Source organism: Sander lucioperca, chromosome 11 (genome assembly GCF_008315115.2).
Source record: "Sander lucioperca isolate FBNREF2018 chromosome 11, SLUC_FBN_1.2, whole genome shotgun sequence".
In the NCBI taxonomy this organism is placed as follows: domain Eukaryota; kingdom Metazoa; phylum Chordata; class Actinopteri; order Perciformes; family Percidae; genus Sander; species Sander lucioperca.
In genome coordinates this window covers 2177044-2192722 of record NC_050183.1, presented here as the reverse complement: position 1 = coordinate 2192722, position 15679 = coordinate 2177044, and positions in this window count along the sequence as shown.

Sequence of the window (15679 nt, the reverse complement as noted above, 5' to 3'; positions counted from 1 at the left end):
TTTTCCTTGTGCTTTTTTTGGACAAATGTGTGGTACATTTAGCAGCACTGTATGTAGGTTAACTGCTTCCACCCATTGAAATACATGCCTTCCCAGAACTATTATTATTATTTTATTTATTTTTTGGTCTCTTGTTTAAACATTCACGTCTTGCATTATGGCCTGTAGCACCCGAACAATCCCAAGTTTTCCCATGTTATTTCCATTATTCTTAGCTGCCAGTGTTACCATTTAAAATCTGGATTTCCTTTCAACCCATGACCAGTTAAGAATGACAAAATCACACCTGTTGCCAGGGTAATGTAGGTAACCTCTTAATTAAAAGGAGTCAGTACATATACTTTTATAATGCAGATTCATCAAGCTCCTGCCCTCCATTCCTTGCAGGACAGTAGCTGAATGAATCTAGCCATGACTTTCTGTAAGAAGGCTATACAGAATATTTGCCTTCATCCAGGTGGCCCAGATACCACTTTACTTCAAAAAAGGCCTTTGTAGTTTGGCAGGAGACGAAAGGGTGGCAAAATGGGAATCACTTACCGTCATGTGGCTGTTGGTGCAAGATCTGAGAGTCACTGCTTCTGCATCTGACAGTTATGTATGCTCAAGTGCTGGATTAAAGCAATAGCACAATCAAAGAGAAAATTGTTTAAGAACAAAATATCTGTGCTGGATATGATGGAGATGGGCATTATAGATAACTGCAAACTGCATCAAAGGGAACTCTTTTACCATCACAACCAAGACGGCAAAGTCATGTGAAGCACAGGTGCACTCCAAGTCGCTTTTCTTTGAAAACCGCATCCATGTGAATTAGCGTCTCTTCAGATTTTAGATTCATTGGCATAAACATGAGGGTAATGTTACAGTCACACTCTTAAGGGGACTTCCTCTTTGCAAAGAGAAGTGAATGGAAATGGAGCACTGGTGAAAAGCAGCATGCATAATTAGCCATTGAAAAGATTTACTTAACATACATTTTCAAACTTGTTGTCTTAGTGTAATTATTGTACGACTTAGGTTTAGTTGTCAACTTAACCTTTATAGCCTCAGGCAACCCTGTATTAAAATCTGACATCTGATATTGCATAGCAATGCTCAGCCTCTTTCAAGTCTGTTTCTTTGTTAAACACCTGTCAACTGTGTTATATTATGTCTGATCAGACATGAAAAATTCAAAAAATTGTGTCTTTTTCTCCAAACTTAGGGTGCTTTCACTAATCACTGTATATGCAGGACAAATGATCTGATGATGTGAGAGATGTCTCTGCCAACCCACGCAAAACCTTAGGTGTGTACACTGGGATCTGTTACGCACCACCCGTGAACCCCAGATGCACAAACACAGAAACAGTAATGTGATCCGCCATTTTTTCCCCACTAGGCAGCTTTATGCACATAAATCATTTCCTACGCTGTGTTTTGGGGGATTTATAGCAATAATAGGCCATCTCTGCCATTCCCATCCTGTTCCCTCCCTGGGAAAAAACCTCATAGGTCTTAACTTTTGGTCACATCAGGTTTCCAGTTGCAGCGTTACCTTTTCCTAACCTCACGGCCCCTAAACCTAATCATGCGTTTCCATGGAGTTACCTGCCCAATCTAATCTCAGAGAGCTTTGAAACAGTCGCAGGCCGGTGCTAACAATGTTTTGGAACCTGTCCACATGACCCCTTTCCGCTGTTTGATCATGTTGGTTTTACTGGGAGGGTCTGCTGGTAAAACATGGAGACTGCTTGTACAATAATATCGCCACTGTCACATTTAATAGATGTCTTGATTGCGTGTGTCATTTGCTGCTGTGAAGTTCATTATTGTTTTGTCTATAGCGGAGGTGCTTTTTGCTCCATGTAATGTGGCAGATTTCATGTCTGACGTGTGTAAAAGTTTTGTTGTTTACTTTGATTTGCAGCCAGGCTGATACCTGACAATGTGATGCTCAGAGTTAATCAGTAAACGTCTATTACACAAACTGCACTGAAATGACTCTACTTTTCAGCCTAACATTTGTTAAATACAACAGTGTCTGTGTACTTGGTCATGATCCTGGTCTGCTGACACATAAACCAAGTAGTGTGTATTGTTTCAGAGTCAAACACTAACGGTATCTGAGAAGTGCAGCTTAGCAAAAGCAGCCCACACTCTTAATATAATTACCTAAAGTACCTAAACAGAAAGATTAGCCACAAGTTGAAAGTTGTAAAAAATCTGCTTTTAAATTTAGTATACTACATAAGCGCATTGTTATGACCTTGAGACTGAATTTATTTTCAAGTGATGTGAAAGTACATAAAACCAAGAGTAGCTGTTAAGTAAATTTGCCGGTTACAAGAACCAGAAACCTTGATTTGATGAACCTATTATTGTGACGCACAGTTTAGCTGATGACGGTCGTCTGCTGGGGAATTAGTCAGCCATGTTGTATATACCCACTGGTTTAAGACGTCAAACTCAAATTTCGTTCTTCTACAGCAACACTTTCCTGAAGACAGTGAACAGTAAGTGTCTGTGTAACCCATAAAGCTGTTTAAACTTTCTCATTCATACATCAACAATGCACTACTCTGTCAAATTTCAAGGACATGTTGACCCTCCACAAAGCAGACACTTCAATTTGCAAAAAAAAGCCAAACACCTCACCACATTCAGAACTGTTTATTTCCAATATACTCCCAGCTCACGAAGTTAGAACACCTTTTTAAAATTATGTACATTAAAGGATAGTTCAGATCTTTTGAAGTGAGGTTGTATGAGGTATTTATCCATAGTCAGTGTACAGCAGTCCCTACAGGAGATGGCGGTCAGCACGGCCCCAGTTTGGAGAAGCAGTCATGGAAGCTAAGCAACGTACTTGGGGTGTCACCGACTAAGAATTAACATAGTCGAATCAGCATCGTCAAGTCGCTCCTATCGTCGATTGATCGATGAAACATGTGGTGGGGGTGGGGTGGGTTGGAGCGCGCACTCGCGCGTCCTCCGGTGACTAGAAGCGGAGCGCACAGAGCAAAAGGCTGTTGTCCTCTACTTCATGTACAATCATATCATAATGTTTTTCTGCTACAAACGCAAATGTTACCTCTGCTTCAACCGGCATATAACGCTGCAGCTTGCTGGTCTAGTGTGAGAGATTTGGTGATCATTGGGCGTGGGCGGATCATGCCGTGGGCTGCGCACTGGATCACGGTTGTGCTCATGTATATGGCAGTGGCACAGTGGCACAGTGGCCATTCCAGCGATCAGGGTTACAATAATATGTTCATCAGCTACAATTATCAATGTTAACAAGAACATTTTCAGCTCTGTTCTCTCAGCGTTAAGCTTTTATGTGAGAGACACATTTATGCAGGGGTTTTTTAGGGGTTCGAACTACGCAGGAGCTAGCGGTACGCAGTAAAAAGTGAGGTTTTTTTTTTGTTGTTTTGTGTCTTTATTTATTTATTTATTTGCATTTTATTTATCTTTTTTGCATGCCATGCTAGTGTGAAGGACTTGAAATATGAATAATGAGATTTATTATTATTATTTTGAGATTTTGCTAAACAAAAAAAAAAAAAATGTGAGGGTACTCATCTTTTAAGTGCACCCACACTTTAGATTTCTTTTCCCAGACATTTTCAGATAAAGATTTAAATACCTGCAGCCAAAATGCTCCTCCATCGGTTACGGATCATGGAAAGTGAAACTTAAATCTGTCATGGAGCGGTTGCACTTTAAACGATTTATTTAAAAGTTTACAACATTATTTGTTGATATTTATATCATAATAGGCTGTATATTAACGTATTGGGAGAAAACAGGTAGTGATATGTAAAATCAGACATTGATCACCCCCATATAGCCAAAATGGCATGATCCTCGTTTGCAAAGATTAGACAGTGAGATTGGCAGTCGAATCAGGCTCTTTCAATCGAAGCATTGAATATTCAGCTATTTCAGGTCACCCCTATGCTGCTGTGGATGGTGGCTGCAGTAAAATGTATTTTAGCCACCTAAAAAATGGACCTCCAAAAAAAATCCATATCAGTTTAAGTGCACGCTATACAGTATTTAGAATATGTTCACCGCCTTACCTTGCCGCCAGACAAACCTTTCTTTTGGCACAACATGTTCACAACCCCAGAAAATTCCGTAATCCTATGCATTAGTGCAACTGTGCCATGCACTGTATTGCATTTGGTATGTTTTGTTGACCAGCAGAACATGTCAAAACCTGTCTAACCTGCCTCTATCCATTCACATCTTGAGCATTTAGCTGATGGTCTAATCTAATTAAGTCACACTTGGAAGTGGACGGTTGACTGTGACGTGGCTGTTGATGGAATCATTGACATTAGTAGAACTTGTGAACTCCTAGGCACTGGGCAATCCCACTGCCTGACGTAGGGGAAGGCGCAGTTGTCTGCCGATAAATGTGGTGAGTAGTAATGGGGGATAACATCATCCTCAAGCGGAGAAGCCCATCAGGGTTCACTCCTCTTTATGACCATCATAAATGGATACTGCCTACTCATTTCCCATTAAGCACCTGCATAACGGGTCTTGTGGAGCTGTGTAAGTTTAATATCAGTTGGCATTTTTTTCCTTATTTTTTCCTCTGGAAGGTTTTTGCTGAGCACTTGCTAATCACACGCATGCATCACTAGAGGAGTACTTATTTCTTGGGAACCTCCCAGGTACCACAAAGAAAAATTATCGTTTAGTTTCCTTTGTGCCAGTTTACTCAGCGGGATTGTCCAAGCCAGTGTGGGGACGTACATTGGTCACATGCCCAGTTCCACTACCATTGCCTGCTCACATTAAGATAATGGCGTGTATCACTGTTTTTATGACAAGGCTGTAGCGGAAAACGCAACAATGACGCAGTTAGGCCAAACAGGCAAAAGAGCATTCGCTCCAACATGTATCTGCTTTTTGTGATATTTTTCTTTTTAAACTCCAGGAGATATAAAGGGGAAGGGCGGCTGGTCTACAGCCTTGCTGAAGCACTGACTGTGGAACTGTGCCTGATTTCATACTGTACTGGTCTGAGTTTTGACATATCAAGCATAGGTTGATTATCAGGTCAGATGCTATCTGAGAAATTGAGAAAGTTACATAGATAGTAAGACATACTGTTGTATAGTGCTTGCTATGGCACTGGGAAATGAGGATTAAGTTTTATATTATCAGTTTGTGTGCTTCTTATACGATTGCTGGTATGTGTAAAACAGGAATTTTGTTTATCATTTTTCTTTAAACATTAAGACTGAATTCTAAAACTTTTTAAAAAAAATTAAAAAAAAAAAATATATATTTTTTTAAATGTATTGAATAAATAAGTTTACCCCTAGGTAAGCCTTTTTACAGTAAGATGGAAGCAGGGATTGAAGAATAAAAACCTGAAGGGCACACTGTCCGCTGCTGATCTCTCGCTGAGTGATCTTGCACTTTTGTTGAAGAATACATTTCACTTTGATGAAAAATGCTTCACAATACTTCTAAATCTTCACATTTTCCAGTGGCAGTAACGGTGTGTTTGTGCTGTCAGAGTTGCAAATGAGGATGTGCACATGATTCTTTTTCTTGACATTCTGAGTTATAGCACTGGCTGTTTTCAATGTCATCAAGACCTTTTTTAAGACAATCCATTAAACTAAATTACAGTAGTGGAGGAAAAATTGTTTTTCGCTTGTGTTGCCTTTGCTCACATTGTCAAAGCCTGCTTCTCTGCAGCGAAACAGATTATACACTGCTGTGCCCTTCGGAAGTGAGGAGTCATCACCAAAGTAGCTGGAGAGGTATTTTGGTTCGGCCACTCAATGACATCATCGAGGACTGCGCCCTTGTTAGCAAGAGGGAGGGAGAGCAATTAGCCAGTGCAATTAACCTTTAAAAGGCTGCCTATCTGGAATGAGCAGGGATGAATAATAGTCAAGTCCCCAGTATAAATCCAAGGCATTGCCATCCAGAGACCCCCCCTTGAGACTGCTGAGGTAAATGGCTGCAAGGGCACCATTCAGGAGCTTAGTGAATCACGGATAGGCGAGATTGCTAACTCACACACACACACACACACACACACACACACACACACACACACACATATATATATATATATATATATATATATATATATATATATATATATACACTTTTGCACCATTTTGTAAGAGATTGGCAGAAGATTCAGAAAAGGTGTTGCCCCCAGAGAACATACATCACGCCCACAATGCCTTGCACTGACAAATGGTACAGTGGGATGCCGTCACAGTGACGTGTGAGAGGGCTGCTGGTGTGAGAGCAGAGCTTGTGTGTGTTTGTGTATGATAAGGGTCACTGTGCATCCTGGGTCATTGTTGTCCAGGCATTACCCTCCCACTACCACATCAGCTGCTGCCACCCACCTGGTTTAATGACCGATGGACAAAGGAGGATGCATGTGATGTGTAATGACGATGCTAGAGTCTACAAGGGGATGGAGAAGACTGGAAGAGTATTTAAACTCTATTTTTAGCACAAAGACACAATTGGTTTTTCGGCACATAATCAGAAGTACATTGGCCTTTTCTTTCCTCTTTATTTTGTATGACTGGAAGCGTTCTGACTTGTGCCCACCACAAGAGGACCATATTGTCTGAAAACTGAGCTAAACAACACATTCATGCATGTATTCATTCATATATTTGTGTATATAGTGCAAGACTACGGCTGACTACTTTTCTTAACAGCGCGACCAAATATAATTCCTGCATGCCAATCACATGGGACAGGAAGTGTGAAGGAAAGAACAATAACTTTAATTATCCTTGCTGATTGGTTTTGTATGCGTTGGCATCCATCTAGTCAAACCATTGTTCCTATTTGTGGACAGGCTGGCTGCAAAACACCCTAATGTTTATTTATAACTATGACAAAATGCAAATTACCCATACTGAAGAGCCTGCATTTAACGGTGACTTTCCCCCACACCTTCACAAAGTAGCACATTAAACATCAAACACGTTTGTAGCTAAAGTTTTACGGTGTGTTGACTGAAACTCGGAGTGTGTCCTCAGATGTCATACTGGAGTGTAGGTCACCCTGTAAGGGCATAACAGTTTTCCTAGAGCAAGTGCAATGTTTAACACTGCTGCTGCCAAGTTCCTGGTTTGGTGTCATGACTTTTGGATGGTGTGACTGCGTTTTTGGAAGGCGCAGAGGTGTGAATTACTGATTAAAACATCCATTTGCTTCCATCGGATGATGGTGATGCTCAAAGCTGATGGAGACAGGCATAAATATCTTGATGTAATGGGTCGCTCATAAACGCCATGACCATTAAGTATGATGATTTATTTGATTTTAATTCAAGGTACTGGGGATACAAACAGGTACCTGTCAACATGTCATCACAAATTAACTCTGTTTTGATGAAAGGACAAAGGCTGCAGTAATAAAATATTGCATTAGAAAGGCAGTATATATATAGAAAACTGCAAAATTTGATAAAATTAATGAAAAGTCATCTTTTTGCCATCTTTCACAGTGATAAAAATGTGTACATGCTCATGTGCTACGTGAGTGTGTGCATGGGTGTTATTATTATGTGACTATGTGTGTGTGTCTGTGTCTGACTTGTTTTTGAGTAATCCATAGCAGATTTCTCTTTTTCTCAATCAACTTTAAGCGCTCCTCATCAAACTTGCTTTCAGAATTGTCAGCTCGGCCAAAAGAGATGCAGGATAACGCACGTACCGCAATCTTATCGAAAGCAACAGCAAAATACCCTAATCTCTTCTGCAGTGTTAAAGAAACAGTTACAGACGTTATCGAAACTGTTTGATTTACTGCCAGTTAGTATGAAATCATGGCTGAAGCAAATGTATCTCACAGACAGAAAATAGAAGATCGAGATAGCAATAAGGTCCAGTGGCCACACACACACACACACACACACACACACACACACACACACACACACACACACACACACGCACACACGCACACACACACACACACACACACACACACACACACACACACACACACACACACACACACACACACACACACCCTTGACTCAATATTGACTTATGCAATATTGTTGTTGCAAATAATGTCATTGCATATTAATAAAAGTGGAAACTTGTAAGTCGGGGCTGAGTAAAATAGATATATATCACCACAGACTTTGGGTAAAACTCACATTAGTGGGTGATTTCTGATGGGTTCATGTTTTGAAGTCTGCTTCAAACACATGTAAGCCATTAGGGCACAACTGGTACACTGATTACGCTGCAGCACACACACACACACACACACACACACACACACACACACACCCCTCTTGTTTCTTAAAAACAGAATTGTGAAACCACTTTGTCAGGTACAGAAGACTTCTATAGGCTTAGTTTTGTACTGCACTGAATGTGACAGCTTGAACCACACACAGACTGAACGTACAACTATGGTGTGGCCTTGAATAGGGACAAGTTAATTTACTGCGAACTGAAGTGCGTTGGAACAGTGATGCAACACTTTTCCTTTCTTCTTGGTCCCTCCCAATATAGACGTGAGGAGAGATACAAGAAAAAGATGTGAGAAAAGAGGAAACAAGGAAACACATTTTTCCTGTCATGAACTGGCTCACAGTTCAGACAAAGAAGGAGGGAGTGCACATGAAAGGTTGAAGGTTGAAAATGAAATAATTAATTAATTTATTAGGGCTGTCAAAATTAACGCGTTAATAACAAATTAACGCAAATTCCTTTTAATGTTACTCTTTTTTGAATAAATGTGCGATTCATTTGTGATTAATCGCAATTTGTGATTAAGCGCAATTAAGGAGAAGGAGAAAACACAAGCAGGCCAGGCGTAGGAGGGGTTGAGGTGAGACGTCCTTGCCTCTGACAGCTGATCCAGCTGCACTGTCGTCATTAGATGACGGTTCAGTCAGATTTTACAGCTCTGTGGCGACTTTTGTTGGTTTGGAGTTTGTGTTTGTGTTTTTTGCATGTATATGCAATGTCCTAATAATAATAAGGATGCACGTTAACCTCTGCCAGCACAGCAGTGCTATTTAAAGTCTGTCTTTATGTTTCCCCCTTACATTAAACTGTTGACAAACATCTGCACATTTATTAAAAACCTGCATTATTCTGTATTTATGTTTACAGATCAGTCAAAGAATGGACTTCACTGCTTAGACGCTGAATGCACTTGAGCCATTTCTACTGGCAGAATGTTTTTTTTTATCTTTATTTGTGTCTGCATTTATTGATACTCTGTCAATTCATTATTTAATAATACAGGCTATGATGATAATGTCTTATAATTTGAAGAAATTAATTATTGACCCAAATGTTCTAGTGAAAGTGGAAATTATGTAAATGTCTCACGAATATTTCTACCCGATGCAGAGATTTTCAGCCTCACGTGACTAAATGGAAATGACGATAGACAATGTGTTAAATGCTGGAAGACAACAAAGATAACTCTTCTCCTCTTCCTGAATATAACATTACCCATGGTATAGATTAAAAGGGGAAATATCTGAATAGGAAAAATATTTCTGATGAATGAAGACACATTCAAAACAGAGGTTCATTATTTTCTTCTAAATGGTGAATCAGAACACAAAAATCTGAAGCTCAGGGATATTATTATTCTAACTAAACTAAAGATCTCATTTGTGGAGAAAAAGGAACAAACAAGCAAATCCAATTGTCAATTGACATGGGGCCTGTTAGCTCTGACCTTTAAGTAGTCAACATCAGATATGGAAAAGAAACCTTTCAGTTTCACAAATGAAAGGAAACTTCATTTTATTCTCCTCCTCTGCAAGCATTTTGTTTAACGTACCAGATGGCTGATATTTACAGAATAAGGACAACCCTGATAGCCTCAGGTAAATTGTCAGTCTTGGAAAAGTATATAAAATTGACCTTTAAACATCTCTAAGTGGTCGTCTAAACTTTCTGGATTTCATTTTATTTACCCATATGGTGATCCCCAGCCATCTGGTCACAGATTGGACTAAATCAAACCATAATCTGCAGTGCCAAACAGTGTTTACCCCAAGTCTTGCAGTGGCATGTTTTTGGAAAGCCTTTTTTGTTAAAACCAAACTCATTAACAGCAAAAATGTAACATTTGAGACCTACCCTACGTCATACTTAAATATTTCTCATTAGATGAGTTTATATGAGCACACAAAGTCTATAAAAAATACAACAATGAGTTTCCTTTCCAAGTATAGAACTCTATCTGAAGTGCATATTTTAGATTGGCAGAAGTGTCTGCTATCTTTAAACAATGCAAGGACAGCATGCCAGATATGGTGCTGTAACATATTTGTCATGTCAAGTCTTTATGAGAGTTTTCTTTCCAAACCATTGTGTCAGCACCTGGCCTCTCCAAGGATGAATTGAGACAAAAGTTCTTAAAGGAAACCATAAGTGGTTTCCAATGAAAATATAATCCTAACTTTGGTCTTTGAGTTCTACAACTATCACTTTCTTGGTCTGTGACATGAGAGGTTTGATGTGGCTCCCTGTGAACACTTGAGAAGACTGGGTATTGGTATCATTCTGGTCTAAAAACGATCAGGGTTTTTGTCACCTGTATGATGTGTTGCACAAGCAGGAGGATGGTGTGTGTCCTAAGTAGCTCGGCTGCTGGTGATTGAGGGTGAAATCGCTCAGATCTTTTAGGAGGATTGCGGCAAAAGATGAAGAGAGAGTAAAAGAGGTGCACAGGGATGGATCTAGCAAGAGTACACCAGTGACCCTTGGCTGAGCTCTCCTACCAACAACTTGCACCAGCGGAAATGGCGGAGGGTGGGGGAGCACTCACAAAAACTGCAGTAACACTGAAGAGGGAAAGCGAGTGAAAGAGAGCAAGAAGCCACAGGCAGGGGTAAATCGAAACAGAGGGGAGGGTTGGAAACAGAGAGAGAATGAGAGAGTGAGCAAGAGCGATTAGAGGTTCAAGTTTACCAAAACACGACTTAAGCAATTAACTGTGAACAGCCCAGTCAAGGTCATCAGCAAAGGGCAAAAGAATAGTTCCTGAAGGCAAAGCCACTGCAAATGAATTTAAGCCACTGCATCCGATTGGCGTATTGTACATTTTTGGTGCCACTTTTGCCTTTCTAAAAATGGTCCAATCTTTGGCGGCAGCCCTGTGAGAATATTCTGAAAGAGGAAGTATGGAAAGTATTAGATCATGGCCCAATGTCTTTCCTCTCAATGGCAGAATGAACGCATTTTCCTTCAGTCCCCAAGAACTGTTAGACCAGACCCTCAGGGTCTGATTCTAAGCCCGGCTTTAAATCGCCTCACCTTTGTTTCATTCATTCATTCATTCATTCATTCATTCATTCATTCTTTATCAAAGTTCCTTTTTCTTCCTGGGGCCCTCAGAAAACCAGTCAACTTCATAAGATATGTAAACTATACAACCTAATATACAAGATTCCCCAATTGTTTTTAACAAATTAAGGCATATTAATGGCACTACGCAAATGTTTTTTGCATTTATTAAATAAGGTACACGATACAAAAAAAACTTCATTGCTTTCAATGGGTTATATATCACCAAAAATGAGCATATGATGCATATGGCTACCATTTTACTGTAGAAGATTCAACAAAACTTCTGAGATGTCAATGTTGCTTGAGCCAGTGGATTTAAAAAGTAGTGTACAGCAATCTTACATCTTACTTCTTCTCCTGAACAAGTATGACACCTGGGTGACAAATGCCACATGCAACTTCTTTAAAAGATACCAGGGCAACGCTTCCATTCCAAAAGTTCATTGTTCTTCAACTTTCTAAATGGTGTGTTGGAACTATTCTTTATGCTCACCAGCCAGGTTTCCCTGGCAGACATTTGCATAGCAGCAACATGGTCCTCAGCATGTACTGTATTGTGCATGGTTCTATGCAATGTGAGTGAGATTGTGAGAACCTGTGGCAGCAGTCATCTTACCATCACCCTCACAGAGCTGTTGACGGGGTGAACAAAGATTCCTATTGACAGTGTTGATTTAAGTTATCCATATGAAGCATTGCTGCTGGCTGTCAGAGGTAATTAAGTAGTTGCAGTTGTAAAAATGCTTATATGTATTCAGGATGATTGCTAGTTTCAAAAAGATTTCAAAGAAAAGATCTGGGTGTACCAGATAGTAACTCTCCTTTGAATACGTATCAACAGGTTGTCATGATCTTGCACTACTACAGCTGGGCTCCATTTTCATAGGATGGTTTAGTAAAACGTTTAACACATCATTAAAGCACTCCGACATTCCCACCTACCACCCTCTCTCACAACTTACATCTTTCCACGTTAAAACCTACTTTTAATGTCATCAGAACACTTAATCGTTTCCTTGTTCTAAAAATATATAAATAGGCTTGGCTCACATGTCCAGTAAGTTGTCATCATAAAACTAAGGTGTGTTAAATACTAGTCGTAAATGATACGCCTCTATCACAATGAGATTTTTTATTATTTTAGTAACAGATGTTTAAAAATACACTCTAAACTTCAGGTTTAAGAGAGTCCCATTTGTAGATTGGAAAGCAGTTTCATAACAAAGCAACTCAGTTTTACTCCATGCATACAAATACTACTAATGTAAACAAACCTTTGACAGTTTACATATACACTTTTAATACACCTGTATGAAAAGTGAAGACATACATGTTCAAAGTTAAACACTGTTCAATCTAATAAACTACCATGTAAACACGACTATACTGGCAACTGGAGGTGCACAAGAAGTCCAAGATGACAGTGGTTTTATAGACTGATGTTTATTATTGAAGTAAGCATATTTCAGCTGGGCCAGTGCATTCATTTTATTGTTTGTGTATATCATTACATGTTGACTAGACTTCATAATGAAATGCCAGATTTATGTAATCCAGTCCATCTGGGAATTTGTGTTTTGACTGTTTTTTTTGCAAGGGAAGTGAAGGAGCCATGTAACAGGTTCATTTTTACAATAAACAAAAGCTTTCCAAGAGTGAAAAGAGAGAGAGGGAGAAAAGAGAAGAAAAAAAAGGCCTTTGAATTAGTGATCGATGAGGTGGCTTTATTTGACTTCAAAGACTTGTAGAGCTGTTCAGGCCAAGTTTTGGCTCTCTCTTTGCTCTTTCAGTGGTTGAAGTGATGCACGTGATTTGCCTCAGTCCTTGCTGGAAGCCTACCCCTGCTGTTGCAAACAAAAAGATCCAAACAATGCTTTCTCTTAGTCTGGCGCAACATGTCAATGGCTATTTTTCCCCATTCTCCACATTTTCCCCCTTTTCGCTTCCTTTTTGGCATTCATTTTTATTGTTTTGTACCCAGGGCCCAGTGGTCCCCAAGTAAAAGAAGCTGGGATTCTTTCCCCCCCGTTTCCTTTTGTGAAGAGGTGCGTGCTGGGAATATCTATGGCTACTCATATCAGTGGTCGTGAAAACCCTGCCTTTTGACTGTGTGGTTTTGGCATTTTTCTTTGTGTTGGGTCTGAGTGATGTGGAACATTGTGACTCAATAATGCAGCAACTAAGTTAATCAAGGAGGCTAACCTAGTTTTCATGTGCAAATGTCCACTCTCTCTGGGCATGTGAAAAAGGTTAAATATAAAGTTCCACCTGCAATTATGGATGACAAAACATAACTTTATGGGGCAGACAGATGAGTTCCTTGGCTTGTTAGCTAAACTCACTTACAGCAGTGTACATCTTTTTTTTGTTATTTACTTTATACTCTCTCAGCCTACAGACTGCCAGGTTTCGGAAATGCCCAGCATTGCAACACCTGACAGAGATGAGGCATACACTGAAGACATAACAGCAATCTGGTCACTGTTTTTGCTTAGCCTGACCTGATATCTTCCCTGCAGGTATCAATCAAATGTCAATAATATGAAAATGCCTATTTTCAACTGCGGGTATGCAAATCTTCCATATGAAAAACCTGGAAAAGAATGCAGGTGAACTCGGCCTTTAAATAAATGTAATTATTATTATTTGACTGATTGGTGATTAATGACTCACCTCAGAGAATGCGTGTTACTTTGTTTCATGTCAGGTGATCAATCTACTTCACCAGCAACCCCATTATTCAGAAGTGTAAACAATGTGTGTAATCCCTACACCTTCGTCTTCCTGTGACGATATAGGAAATTATGCAATTGGAATACAGTGTCAGTGCATCAAAAGGCACCAGTGATCTGTAATGTCACAATAGCCTTAGTTTGAGGTTGAGTGGGATGGTATTAATATTTTTAATTTGTTTTGTCTAGTTCGTTTTTTAACACGTGTGTGTGTGTGTGTGTGTGTGTGTGTGTGTGTGTGTGTGTGTGTGTGTGTGTGTGTGTGTGTGTGTGTGTGTGTGAGCACACCCCCTCTTCAGATGAGGAAATCTGGGTGCTTTTGGGTGCACATTTTACACCAAAAGGCGTTACAGGAGGGACTTGTAATTTCGTTGGCATTCTAAACCCCCAGGCAGCAGCGCTAAGCGCCATCAAATAGGTCTGTGACTCAATGCGTAGCCTGCAAAATACAAAGCACTTTATGAATATATGTATAGCAAACTAAGCACAGGTCCTGTGTGAAGCCAAGATTTTACCCCTCTGAGCGCAAACATGTCAGGAATCTCCGTCCCCTGTGAGTATTTTTTAATATTCCGTCCTATTCCATATGCTTGATATGCATCCAGGTATATGGATGAAAGAAGTATTGATTTTATGAAGTAGGACAATCACCTTGGTATAACTGACATGGGAAAGCTTTGACAATAACAAGAGTGGAAATACCGTTTTTTTTGTGTAGCCTATCAATACCCCCCACAGGCTGCAGCAGAGCAGAGCAGTTGTGTGGAGCAGTCACAATCCATTGGGTAACAACAAATGTACTTGTAGGTGTGGAGAGCCTCTGACAGAATCACTGGAAGATACTGATATTAAATAGTACAGGAACAACTAGTGTTGATGCTGCTGTCATCAAAAGGGAAAGAAGTAGTTAAGAAAACTGCAAAAAAAATGCTCCATCATTGCACTCTTATGCACAATTACTTGTGGTCTATAAAGGTTGAGGTTTACAGGGCTGTTTTGCAAATCAAGGTTGTGGCAAAAGTTCACTTCACAAATGGAAAAAGGAACCAGATCTAAAATAGAATGTGGTCTGTATTTTATTTTATTTATTTTTTTGAAGGCGATCAAAACAAATGCATGCTGATGGGCGGAATGTATGAGGTACAGGTCTGCTCTAACATTTGACTATTGCTTTGACTAAAATATCTCCTGCTATGGATACAGTGTAGGATAACTCAGTGCATGTGGCATTGCATTACAGATCAGTGCAGTGTAACTGAATATTATTTAAAACCATTTAAACGTTAATCAGAAGTAAAATTCCATCCCCTGTCTTTGTTTCCATAACAGTTAGTTCTGTAGTTAGGTCATTTTGAGACAAGACTTGGTTCACAAACGTATAGTCTGCCACGCTGTTATCATGCCTTACTCTGTGTACAATGACGCTGCTAAAAAAAAGTGCAGTGATTCAACAGACAAAATGCGAGTTAGTCGAGGTTTCTCGACTGATGATTCAAATCATCATTGTGGACAATGACACATCAAGACTATAGACAGGAAACCCATTATGGGTACAGCACACTTTAACAGGGACTCATTTCCTGCCTTATTATCATCTGCACAGATGTGACACAG